Here is a 9,254-nt window from a genome sequence, read left to right on the forward strand (position 1 = left end):
TACTGAGCAATACAACCTGTACTTTTCAACTTGCATGTACTTTAAGAGAGAAAATATATTAGGCTGAGGATTACCAGTAAACCATCCTTTGATTTAATTTATAGTGTCCTCAAATCCTCCTGGTCTGAGATAAAGTGCAAAGGTATTTCTTAATTCAAATCTAAATGTTTTACATATATTGACAGCCAGTAGAGAGTAACACTTTCAGCATTTATGTGGAAAGATTACTTGAAAATGTAATGGTTAAGTTAAAGTTTACACAAGAAAGGTCGTACTGAAGCTTCATTACCACAATTCCTCTATTTTACACTAAGTGTGAGGATTTAAATAAAGACTAAAATAACAGAACCCAAAGTTGTAGCAGGACGTAAAAAGTGTTTTTGTCTTTGTTACTATTCCTTTCCATTCTTTTATGTAGTAACTTGAGGAATCCCGGCGACTGGGGGATACAGAAGAGAAGATGAGCATTTTCCGTGGGGCCACCCTTTCCAGTCCATTCTATTTCTCCATCCAGGGTCATTTCAGATGCTGCTGAGAACCAGCCCAGTTCTCCTACGGAAAGGAAATCAGGCTCCCTCACCTTGACTTTCACAACTCCTCCAAGAGCAGTTCACAGAGATGGGATGAGTGTTAGTCATGAACCTGAGTTCCCTGCCACCCTCCCCTATCTGCCCAGGGCACAGTATAAGGCTTCAGTTTCTTTAAGGGCTAAAACCATATCTTACTCATTTTTTCCTGTTCTCCAAACAATCTTCTATTATGTTACTTCCTCTTTCTCTGGTAAAACCAAGATTCTGCCATCATCATCACCCAAAGTACACAGTCTACATTAGACTTCATGCCTAGGTTGTTGCACATTCTATGCATTTTAGCAAATGTAGAATGTCATGTATTACAGCACCATACAGAAGGGTTTCACTGCTTTAAAAATCCTCTCTGCTCCACTTATTCATCCCTCTTTCTCTCCTAACCCCTGGCAACTAGTAACCTTTTATTGCCTCCATAGTTTTGCCTTTTCCAGAATGTCCTATACTTGGAATCATACAGTATATAACCTTCTCAGATTGGCCTCTTTCACCTGGTAATATGCGTGTAAGTTTCCTTCACATTTTTTTATGGCTTGGTAGCTCATTTCTTTTTAGTCCTGAATAATATTTCATTGTATGGATGTAACAGTGTATTTATCTATGTAGCTACTGGAGAATATCCTGGTTGCTTCCAAAGTTTGGCAATTATGAATAAAAAATTATGAATAAACATTTGTGTGTGGACATAAGTTTTTAATTTATATCAAGGAGCAGGGAAGCTTTTAAAAACTTCAGTATAAGTACTGTGACACGTGTCTATTCTTTAATATTGGTTAGTTAGCATTTACATTATGCTGGTCTGGTCTATGTATTTCAAAAGTATCTGGTAAGAAGCACCAGATAACTTTATTGAAATTTTCACCAGAAAGTCCAATTAAAGTATATCAGAAATGGCTTTTCACTGGTGAAATGAGTGATTTTCAAGACTTACTGTTGACTTAGTTGTACAGCAATCACCATAACTCATATGAACAAGGTTTGCATTTTGCATTTCTGCCCACTCAGCAGCTAGCATGACACTTAGACTCTAAGTCCCAAACTCCAGAGAGTCTCCACCTGCTTCAAAAAAAATCTCTGTTGGGAGTTCCTACTGTGGCTTAGTGGTTAACAAACCTGACTACTATCCATGAGGATAGAGGTTCAATTCCTGGCCTCACTCAGTGAGTTAAGGATCCAGCATTGCTGTGAACTGTGGTGTAGGCCAGCAGCTGCAGCTCTGATTCACCTCCTAGCCTGGGAACTTCCATTTGCCAAGTGTGTGGCCCTAAAAAGAAAAAAAAAAAGTTTCTATTGCCCAAACTAAATATTTTGAAATTACTAAAACACTTCTAAATAATTACTTGATAACATCTAAATAAGTATCAACTTCTGGCTTATGTTATAAGGAATATAAAAACAAGAATATTTAATATGATACCAACTATCTAAAGAAAGTACCCCTAACCTACTTATATTTCTCCTACATTTCACTTTGAATAATTCACGAAAAATCAGTAGTCATCATTTCTGGGTAATAATATTAAGGGGCATGTCTACTTTCCCTATTGAGTGTGTTTCTATTATATAAATTTACTGCAATGAACATGTTTAAGGTTTCTTTTTTTTCATTTTTTAAAAAGCACACACAAGTATTACAATAGAAGATGGCTGATGGAAATGTAATTGCCAAATTACCAATGATTTGTGGAGCAAGAGTTGGTTTCAAACAAGAGCAGATCTTAGGTATCATCTCATCCAACCCTCAGAGATACTGTCTAATGTCACGTGTGAAATCAGTGGCAGCATCAAAACCTGAAACCCCAGTTCCTGACTCCCATTAAGGTTTCCCTGTACCAAATTTTATTAGCCTTCTTCCATAAACAAGCATGGTTTTCTCAGTCATATAGACCTATGACTGAGTTATGGGTACATCAATTTTATCTGTGAGATTTTGTTGAAATTAGTTTTCTTATTGTTAAATATGCATGACAATCCCTGCCTGATGATAATCTTCAAGGGACAAAAGACAATGATAATATCAAAGATGAAAGTTCAACAAAACGGTGCCCAATCCACATAGGTGCTCAGAAATAATTATTGGTATTTATAAGAATAAAATTAAATGAATAAAACCATGCATGAAGACTAATTTTGCTGTTACTCAACATTATTAATAAATATATATAGGGTTTAGTTTTGTATTGTTTCTTAAACTACATTTAATAGTTTCCTTGAATTTGACAGAAGTTTTTGTATAAATGGATATATTTAAACAGAGTAGATCCACAGGCATACCTGTATTATATATTTTCTTTTAGGACTACACCCCATGTCATATGGAGGTTCCCAGGCTAGGGGTCCAATTGGAGCTATGGCTGCCAGCTATGCCACAGCCATAGCAACACGGAATCCAAGACGCGTCTGCGACCTACACCACATCTCGAGGCAACGCCAGATCCTTAACTCACTGAGAGAGGCCAGGGATTGAACCTGCAACCTCATGATTCCTAGTTGGATTCATTTCCACTGCACTACGATGGGAACTCCAGGATACCTTTATTCTAAGAGGGTAACTTTTTATCACCAATTGTGCTAATTGTTTTAAAATTTTCAATGCCACATTCAATACTGGAAAAGCCTACTTAGATAACATGCAAACATAAAAAATCCACTCACTTCTTCAAAGATTGATACTCATTAAACTTTATGCCATCAATTTGTGGTGATACAACAATAATGTTATTTAAGTTGATGTTGCTGATATTAAAGGTAAACTCTTGAGGAGTTCTTTCATGGCACAGCTGATTAAGTTTCTATCATTATCACTGTTTGGGTCACTGCTGTGGACTTGGTTCAGTCTACATCCTGGGAACTTCCACATGCCATGGGCACAGAAAAAAAAACAAAAAGGTAAGCCCTTGAAAAAGAACCATAAATGATTTATAGTCACATCTTGATGCTCACCTATTAGTTCATCATGTATTGATCAAAGCCCTATGTGCTTGATTAAAGGGTTTGGAGTTTGGACCAGGGGAATATTGAGTTCAAATTTCGGGGAGTTTGCATTGGGGCTCAGCAGTAACAAACCCAACTAGTATCCATGAGAATGTGGGTTCCATCCCTGGCCTCACTGAGTGGGTTAAGGATCCAGTGTAGGTCACTGATGCAGCTTGGATCCTGCCATTGCTGTGGCTGTGGTATACGCCAGTGGCTGCAGCTCCAATTCAACCCTAGCCTGGGAACTTTCATATGCCACATGTGCAGCTCTAAAAAGCAAAAGAAAAAAGAAAAAAAAAATCTCAGATTTACCAGCTCTAGAACTTTGGGCAAATTTCCCAAGCACCTATAATCTAATCTTTGAAATAAAGATATTCACAATCTAATCATATATTGAATGATAAAGATTAGATAATATAAAATTCCTAATAGATTGAAAGGATCTAGTCCTATAGTGCTTGTCACTATAGATATCTATGACTTTAATGATCTGTCAAATTGTGCTCAAAAGGTTATCAGAGCATAGACCCTAGAAGAAGTTACATGGTGATACTCTCTTGGCTACCCTCACTTCCCTAGCATGGAGAGACTGGAATCCATTTCAATCTGTTTTTACTACTATGTTTACTATTTTAAGTGTAAAGAATTTTTTCTTTTTACAGCTGTACCTGTGGCATACAGAAGTTCCCAGGCTAGGGGTCTAATTGGAGCTGCAGCTGCAGTCTATGCCACAGCAACACCAGATCCAAGTTGCATCTGCAAACAACACTGCAGCTTGCAGCAATGCCTAATCCTTAACCTACTGAGGGAGGCCCGCATCCTCACAAAGACAATGTCTGGTCCTTAGCTTGCTGAGTCACAAGGGGAACGCCAAGAAATTTTGAACACTCCAAAATAATTCAAGGGAGGTAGTAGGTGGAATTGGGTAGGTAGACACAGAGTGTTTCGATGGCTTCAGTAATGTTCTAGCTCTTGTATTGAATAATGGGTTTTATGCATAATTTAATATTATGCTTCACAATTTAGAAATACTTTTTTATATATGCAGTATTACATGAATCTTAAATGAATATAATGCATTTATTTTGCAATGTGCTTACTGAGAAGGAAATGCAAAACTATATTTGCACAGAATAAAATCACAGGATTCCTAGCACAATTTAATGCTCCACTTTGGAGGGAAAGATAAAAGCTTTGATCTATGATAGTCATAGCTGAATTGGGCCCTGGGTTAATGAAATTAGTAATCATAGTTTACAATTATTAATAGTGTTTTCACTGCCTAAAGACATCTGGAAGCCCCTCAAATACAGAGCCAAGTGGAAAATTTCAGTAGTTCAATCAGTGAACCATTCAATGATGTTTTGTATGAGACTCAGCTGCAAATGACACTATCGAAGTCTGGTTTCAAACCTAGCATTTGAAACAGTGTGAGAAATTTCACTTTTAAATTCAAACCATCACTGAATATAATTTAAAAGTAAAAATATAGCAATAAATTTGTTTATAATTCCACTTGAGCAGAATAAAACGTTAAAATTTTCTCTGTGAAAAGTTCAACTTCTCAATTTAAATGTATTTTATTTGTAATACTAAAATTGCAAAATGGCCTCATTAAAAACAACGTATGTGGATTTTTCTATAAATCTCATAATATCTTGGAGATTTCACTTAAAAGAACATGTAATATCCATATTCTTACTGAGTTCTTTCATGAAGAAAGAAAGAAGACTTGAGAGTAATTCTTATTGTGATTTTGTTTACTAAGGATGATTTGTGAAATGTTGAAAATTGTGCTCTGTTATAATTTGTACCTATTAGCTACATAGCTGTTGGCTACTTCACTGTCAATATTGGAAAGAAAATCTATACATTTTCACCTCTGCCCTATCTCTAATCTTCCTCTTTAAGCTGTCACATCTCTTTTCCATATAGATGTCTTATTTTCAGCTAAAACTCAATGTGGCTGAAACAAAAGCATTCATTGATACAAATCTGACTTTTTTTACTCTCTTTATATTTTCATCATTTCGTCATTCTCTTGGGAACAGAAAAGTTCAGTCACATTGTGCTTTCATGACAAGAACAAATGAAATAAGCCAGATTTTGAAAAAAGATGAGATGTGTGAAGCCTGACACAAATGGCTGGGCCTTCCTGCATGTACAATGGAGTGGGATGGAGAGAAAGTTGACTTCTGTGGATTTATAATTCATATTGGGCAAAATAAGAAGAAAAGGACATTACTGATTTGGGTTTGGTGGGCTTTTTTTTTTTTTTTGAGAAACCTACATAAAAACTAGGCTCAGGGAAGTCTAATTGAAATATAGTTGATTTATATTAGTTTCAGGTTACAGCAAAGTGATTTATTTATATATAAATATATATATTCATTTTTAGATTCTTTTCAATTATAGGTTATTACAAGATATTGAATATATTTCCCTGTGCTGTATAGTAGGTCCTTGTTTATTTTATATACAGTAATGTGTATATATTAATGGCAAACTCCTAATTTATCCTTCCCATCCTTTCCCCTTTGGTAACCATAAAGTTGTTTTCTATGTCTCTGGATCTATTTCTGTTTTGTATATAAAGTACATTTGTATCATTTTTTTTTAGATTCCACATACAAGCAATATCATATGATATATGTTTTTCTCTGTCTGACTTACTTCACACAGTATGATAATCTCCAGATCTATCCATGTTGCTGCAAATGGCATTGTTTTATTCTTTTTATGGCTAATATTTCATTGATAGATATACATATAAATTTGACAGTCATGAACTTGTGTAGAGATAGTGAAAGATAAGAATATGAGTGATCCCTCAATATGTCCTGCAGTCTGCAATTCCTGCTGCCCTTGCCTCTTAACCTCATTCCCACGGAGCCTTCATCCTCATCGCTAAAACTGCTCTTGCTAAAATGACCAAGATGTTTCCAAGGACTAAGTCCAATGATTAGTTTTATTCTTATTTTATTTAGACCAACAAAAATTTTAACTTGTAGGTCACTTCCTCTTCCTTGCAATATTTGGCTCACAGATACCAGAACCCTTGGTTTTCCTCTTACCTCAAAAGTGTCTTCTCAGTCTCCTTCGCAGATTCCTCCTTTTCCCCCCAGAGCCGTTAACACCAGAATCCTCCATAGGAGGTGTTTTTTTTTTTTTAACTGTTTTCTTCTCTTTAGTCATTCTCAACTAGCCTCAAAGCTAGTTGAATACTGTCATTAAAGATTCCAAAATGTATATCTTCAGTTTATATCACTTCAACTATTTTCTGAACATCTATAGTTGGCTTTCTAAAATAAATTGTCTTAGTTCAGCCTCCTATAATAATTATCATAGGCTAAAACAACAAACATTTGCTTCTCACAGTTCTGGAGCTGGGAAGTTCAAGATAAAGGTGCCAGCCAATTCAGTTCCTGTTGAGAACATTCTTCTTGGTTGCAAATGGCTGCTTTCTAGCTGCATCATCACTTGAAAGAGAGAGAAAGAACTAGCCCTCTTCCTCTCTTTATAAGGACACTAATTCCAACATGCGAGCTCCAGTTTCACTCCCTTCCAAAGATCTCATCTCCTAATACCACCACATTCAGACTCTACCAAATTAATTTTATGGGGACACGAACCATAGCAGATCCTAAACTTGCAAGGCTATTTTGAACCTCTAGTTTTTCCATCCCAAACTTCTCCTTTCACTGCTTTGCCCACATCAGATGATAGCAACTGGATCCTTCCAGTTGATCAGACAAAAATCTCTGGAATCACCACTAACTTCTCTTTGTCTTACTGTCCATTTTGGATCCACCAGGATATATTATATATTATTGGTCTTCTCATTAAAAAGTATTTTAAAATGTATAAAATATATATAAAGCCTTCCCTTTAGCACTTAGAATGGAGCTTGTCTGTAAGAAGAGCTCAATTGATTTTTGATGAAAGAATGAAGGAACACACAAAAAATAGCAGGAAAAAAAGCTAAGACTGGGTGCTCTGTTAATAGCAGTATTTAAGCGTTTAGTGAACAAAGAAGCCATGAAGTCACAATCACAGAGGTCAAAGAAAAACTAGAAAGGATGACGTGACTAAAGCCAAGGGAAGACTTAGTTTTAAGGAATGAGTTGTCAATCATTTCAGTAAAGAAAGAACTGAAAATATGTTCAGAAAATATTACAACTAGAAATGTAGTATATTTCATTTGAGAATATATTTGCAAAGATGATTGGGGTTTTGATGAAATGATTGAAAAATAGAAAACAGGAGCGGAAGAGCCAATTTTCAGTAAAATATTCAAGCAGATACCAGATGTTTTGGATCTTGTATGGAGACACAGGAGCAGAATTGGAGATGAGGGATGTAGAAACAGAGTACAGACTCTTTTATCAACAAGCTGTACTGAATAGAATAGGGACTATATTATCAAGGGATAATTTCTTCAAAATAGATTCGCTTCAAGGAAGATCTTATGCAGAGGCAAAGAACCAATACAGACTAAGAGGCTGAAAATACTGAATATTTACTGAAAACTCTCACTGGTACAGCAAAATCATTTTCCTGTAATTTCCCATAAATGGTTGCCTTTTCTGCTGAGTTATTTTCTTCCTAGTTACACCTAGAAGTAGCTCAGTGAAGAACTCTACTTTGGAACTGTACCTTCCCAATCACCAAGAGATGAATTTGAAATACCAACAGCTCCCTTACACCAGAGGGAAAGTAATCAGCTCAGTACCTACCTGGGGTCAGTGACTTTAGTGAGGTCTAGGTATACTCACCCTTTTCTGTCCAGAGCAAAAATGTCTCTTCAGAAGAGTCTTTCTATCATTCCTGGCTAGAATGAACACCTTTCTAACTCAGGATGTCCTGCCTACATATCAAACCAGAACGCTGGACCTCAGTTGCTGGGATAGTACACTTTAGTACCTGGCAGAAGCATGCTGAAACTGCCTATTGCTATGTACTTCCTGCAGCAGAGAGAGGAGGACCAACCCTCTTGGGTACCAGTGACAGCCAATGTGATTGCAGGGAATACATGAGACAAAGCAAGGGGTAGGTCAGCACACACACACAAATGGGGTCAAGTGTGACAGAGAGTTGTACTTAGAAAAGATCCTGGCTTAAAATTCTTCCCCAAAGTGAGAACAGAAGGGTCAACAACCCATACCATACCCAACAAGCACTGATGGCCTGATCACCTTCCCTTCTCTTCCTCTATTAGCATAGGCAATGCTTGAGGGGTATCTTAAAGAAGCTTATTTTTGCTTGATTTATTCATTTTGACACTTTGGTAATTGGTCCTGCATTATATTCTTACATTTTTTATTTAGATGTTTTGCTACATATTTCATAGTAAATATTGAAAGCAGAGTCTCGCCTTTATTTAATTATTTTAGTTAAAAGAAAGATGACCAGATTCAGAGAGACTGAAATAAAGTTAACTACTGAACATTAAAGAGGTCCTCATCGTTAAAGTAAAATAAGAAAGAATAAAGAGAATTCCAAAGGACAAAACTGAGTACACACACACACACACACACCTACACGCGCGCGCGCACAGATTGGTGTCCAGAGGTGTGGAAAATGGACAAGTTAAGATGAGTTTATTTCATTTAGGTCCACAATTTCCTGAAATGGGGATGCTAACCATTACACTTATCCTTCTAATTGTGGATACTCTGAAATGCTTTATTA

Source organism: Phacochoerus africanus, chromosome 2 (genome assembly GCF_016906955.1).
Source record: "Phacochoerus africanus isolate WHEZ1 chromosome 2, ROS_Pafr_v1, whole genome shotgun sequence".
Lineage (NCBI taxonomy): Eukaryota > Metazoa > Chordata > Mammalia > Artiodactyla > Suidae > Phacochoerus > Phacochoerus africanus.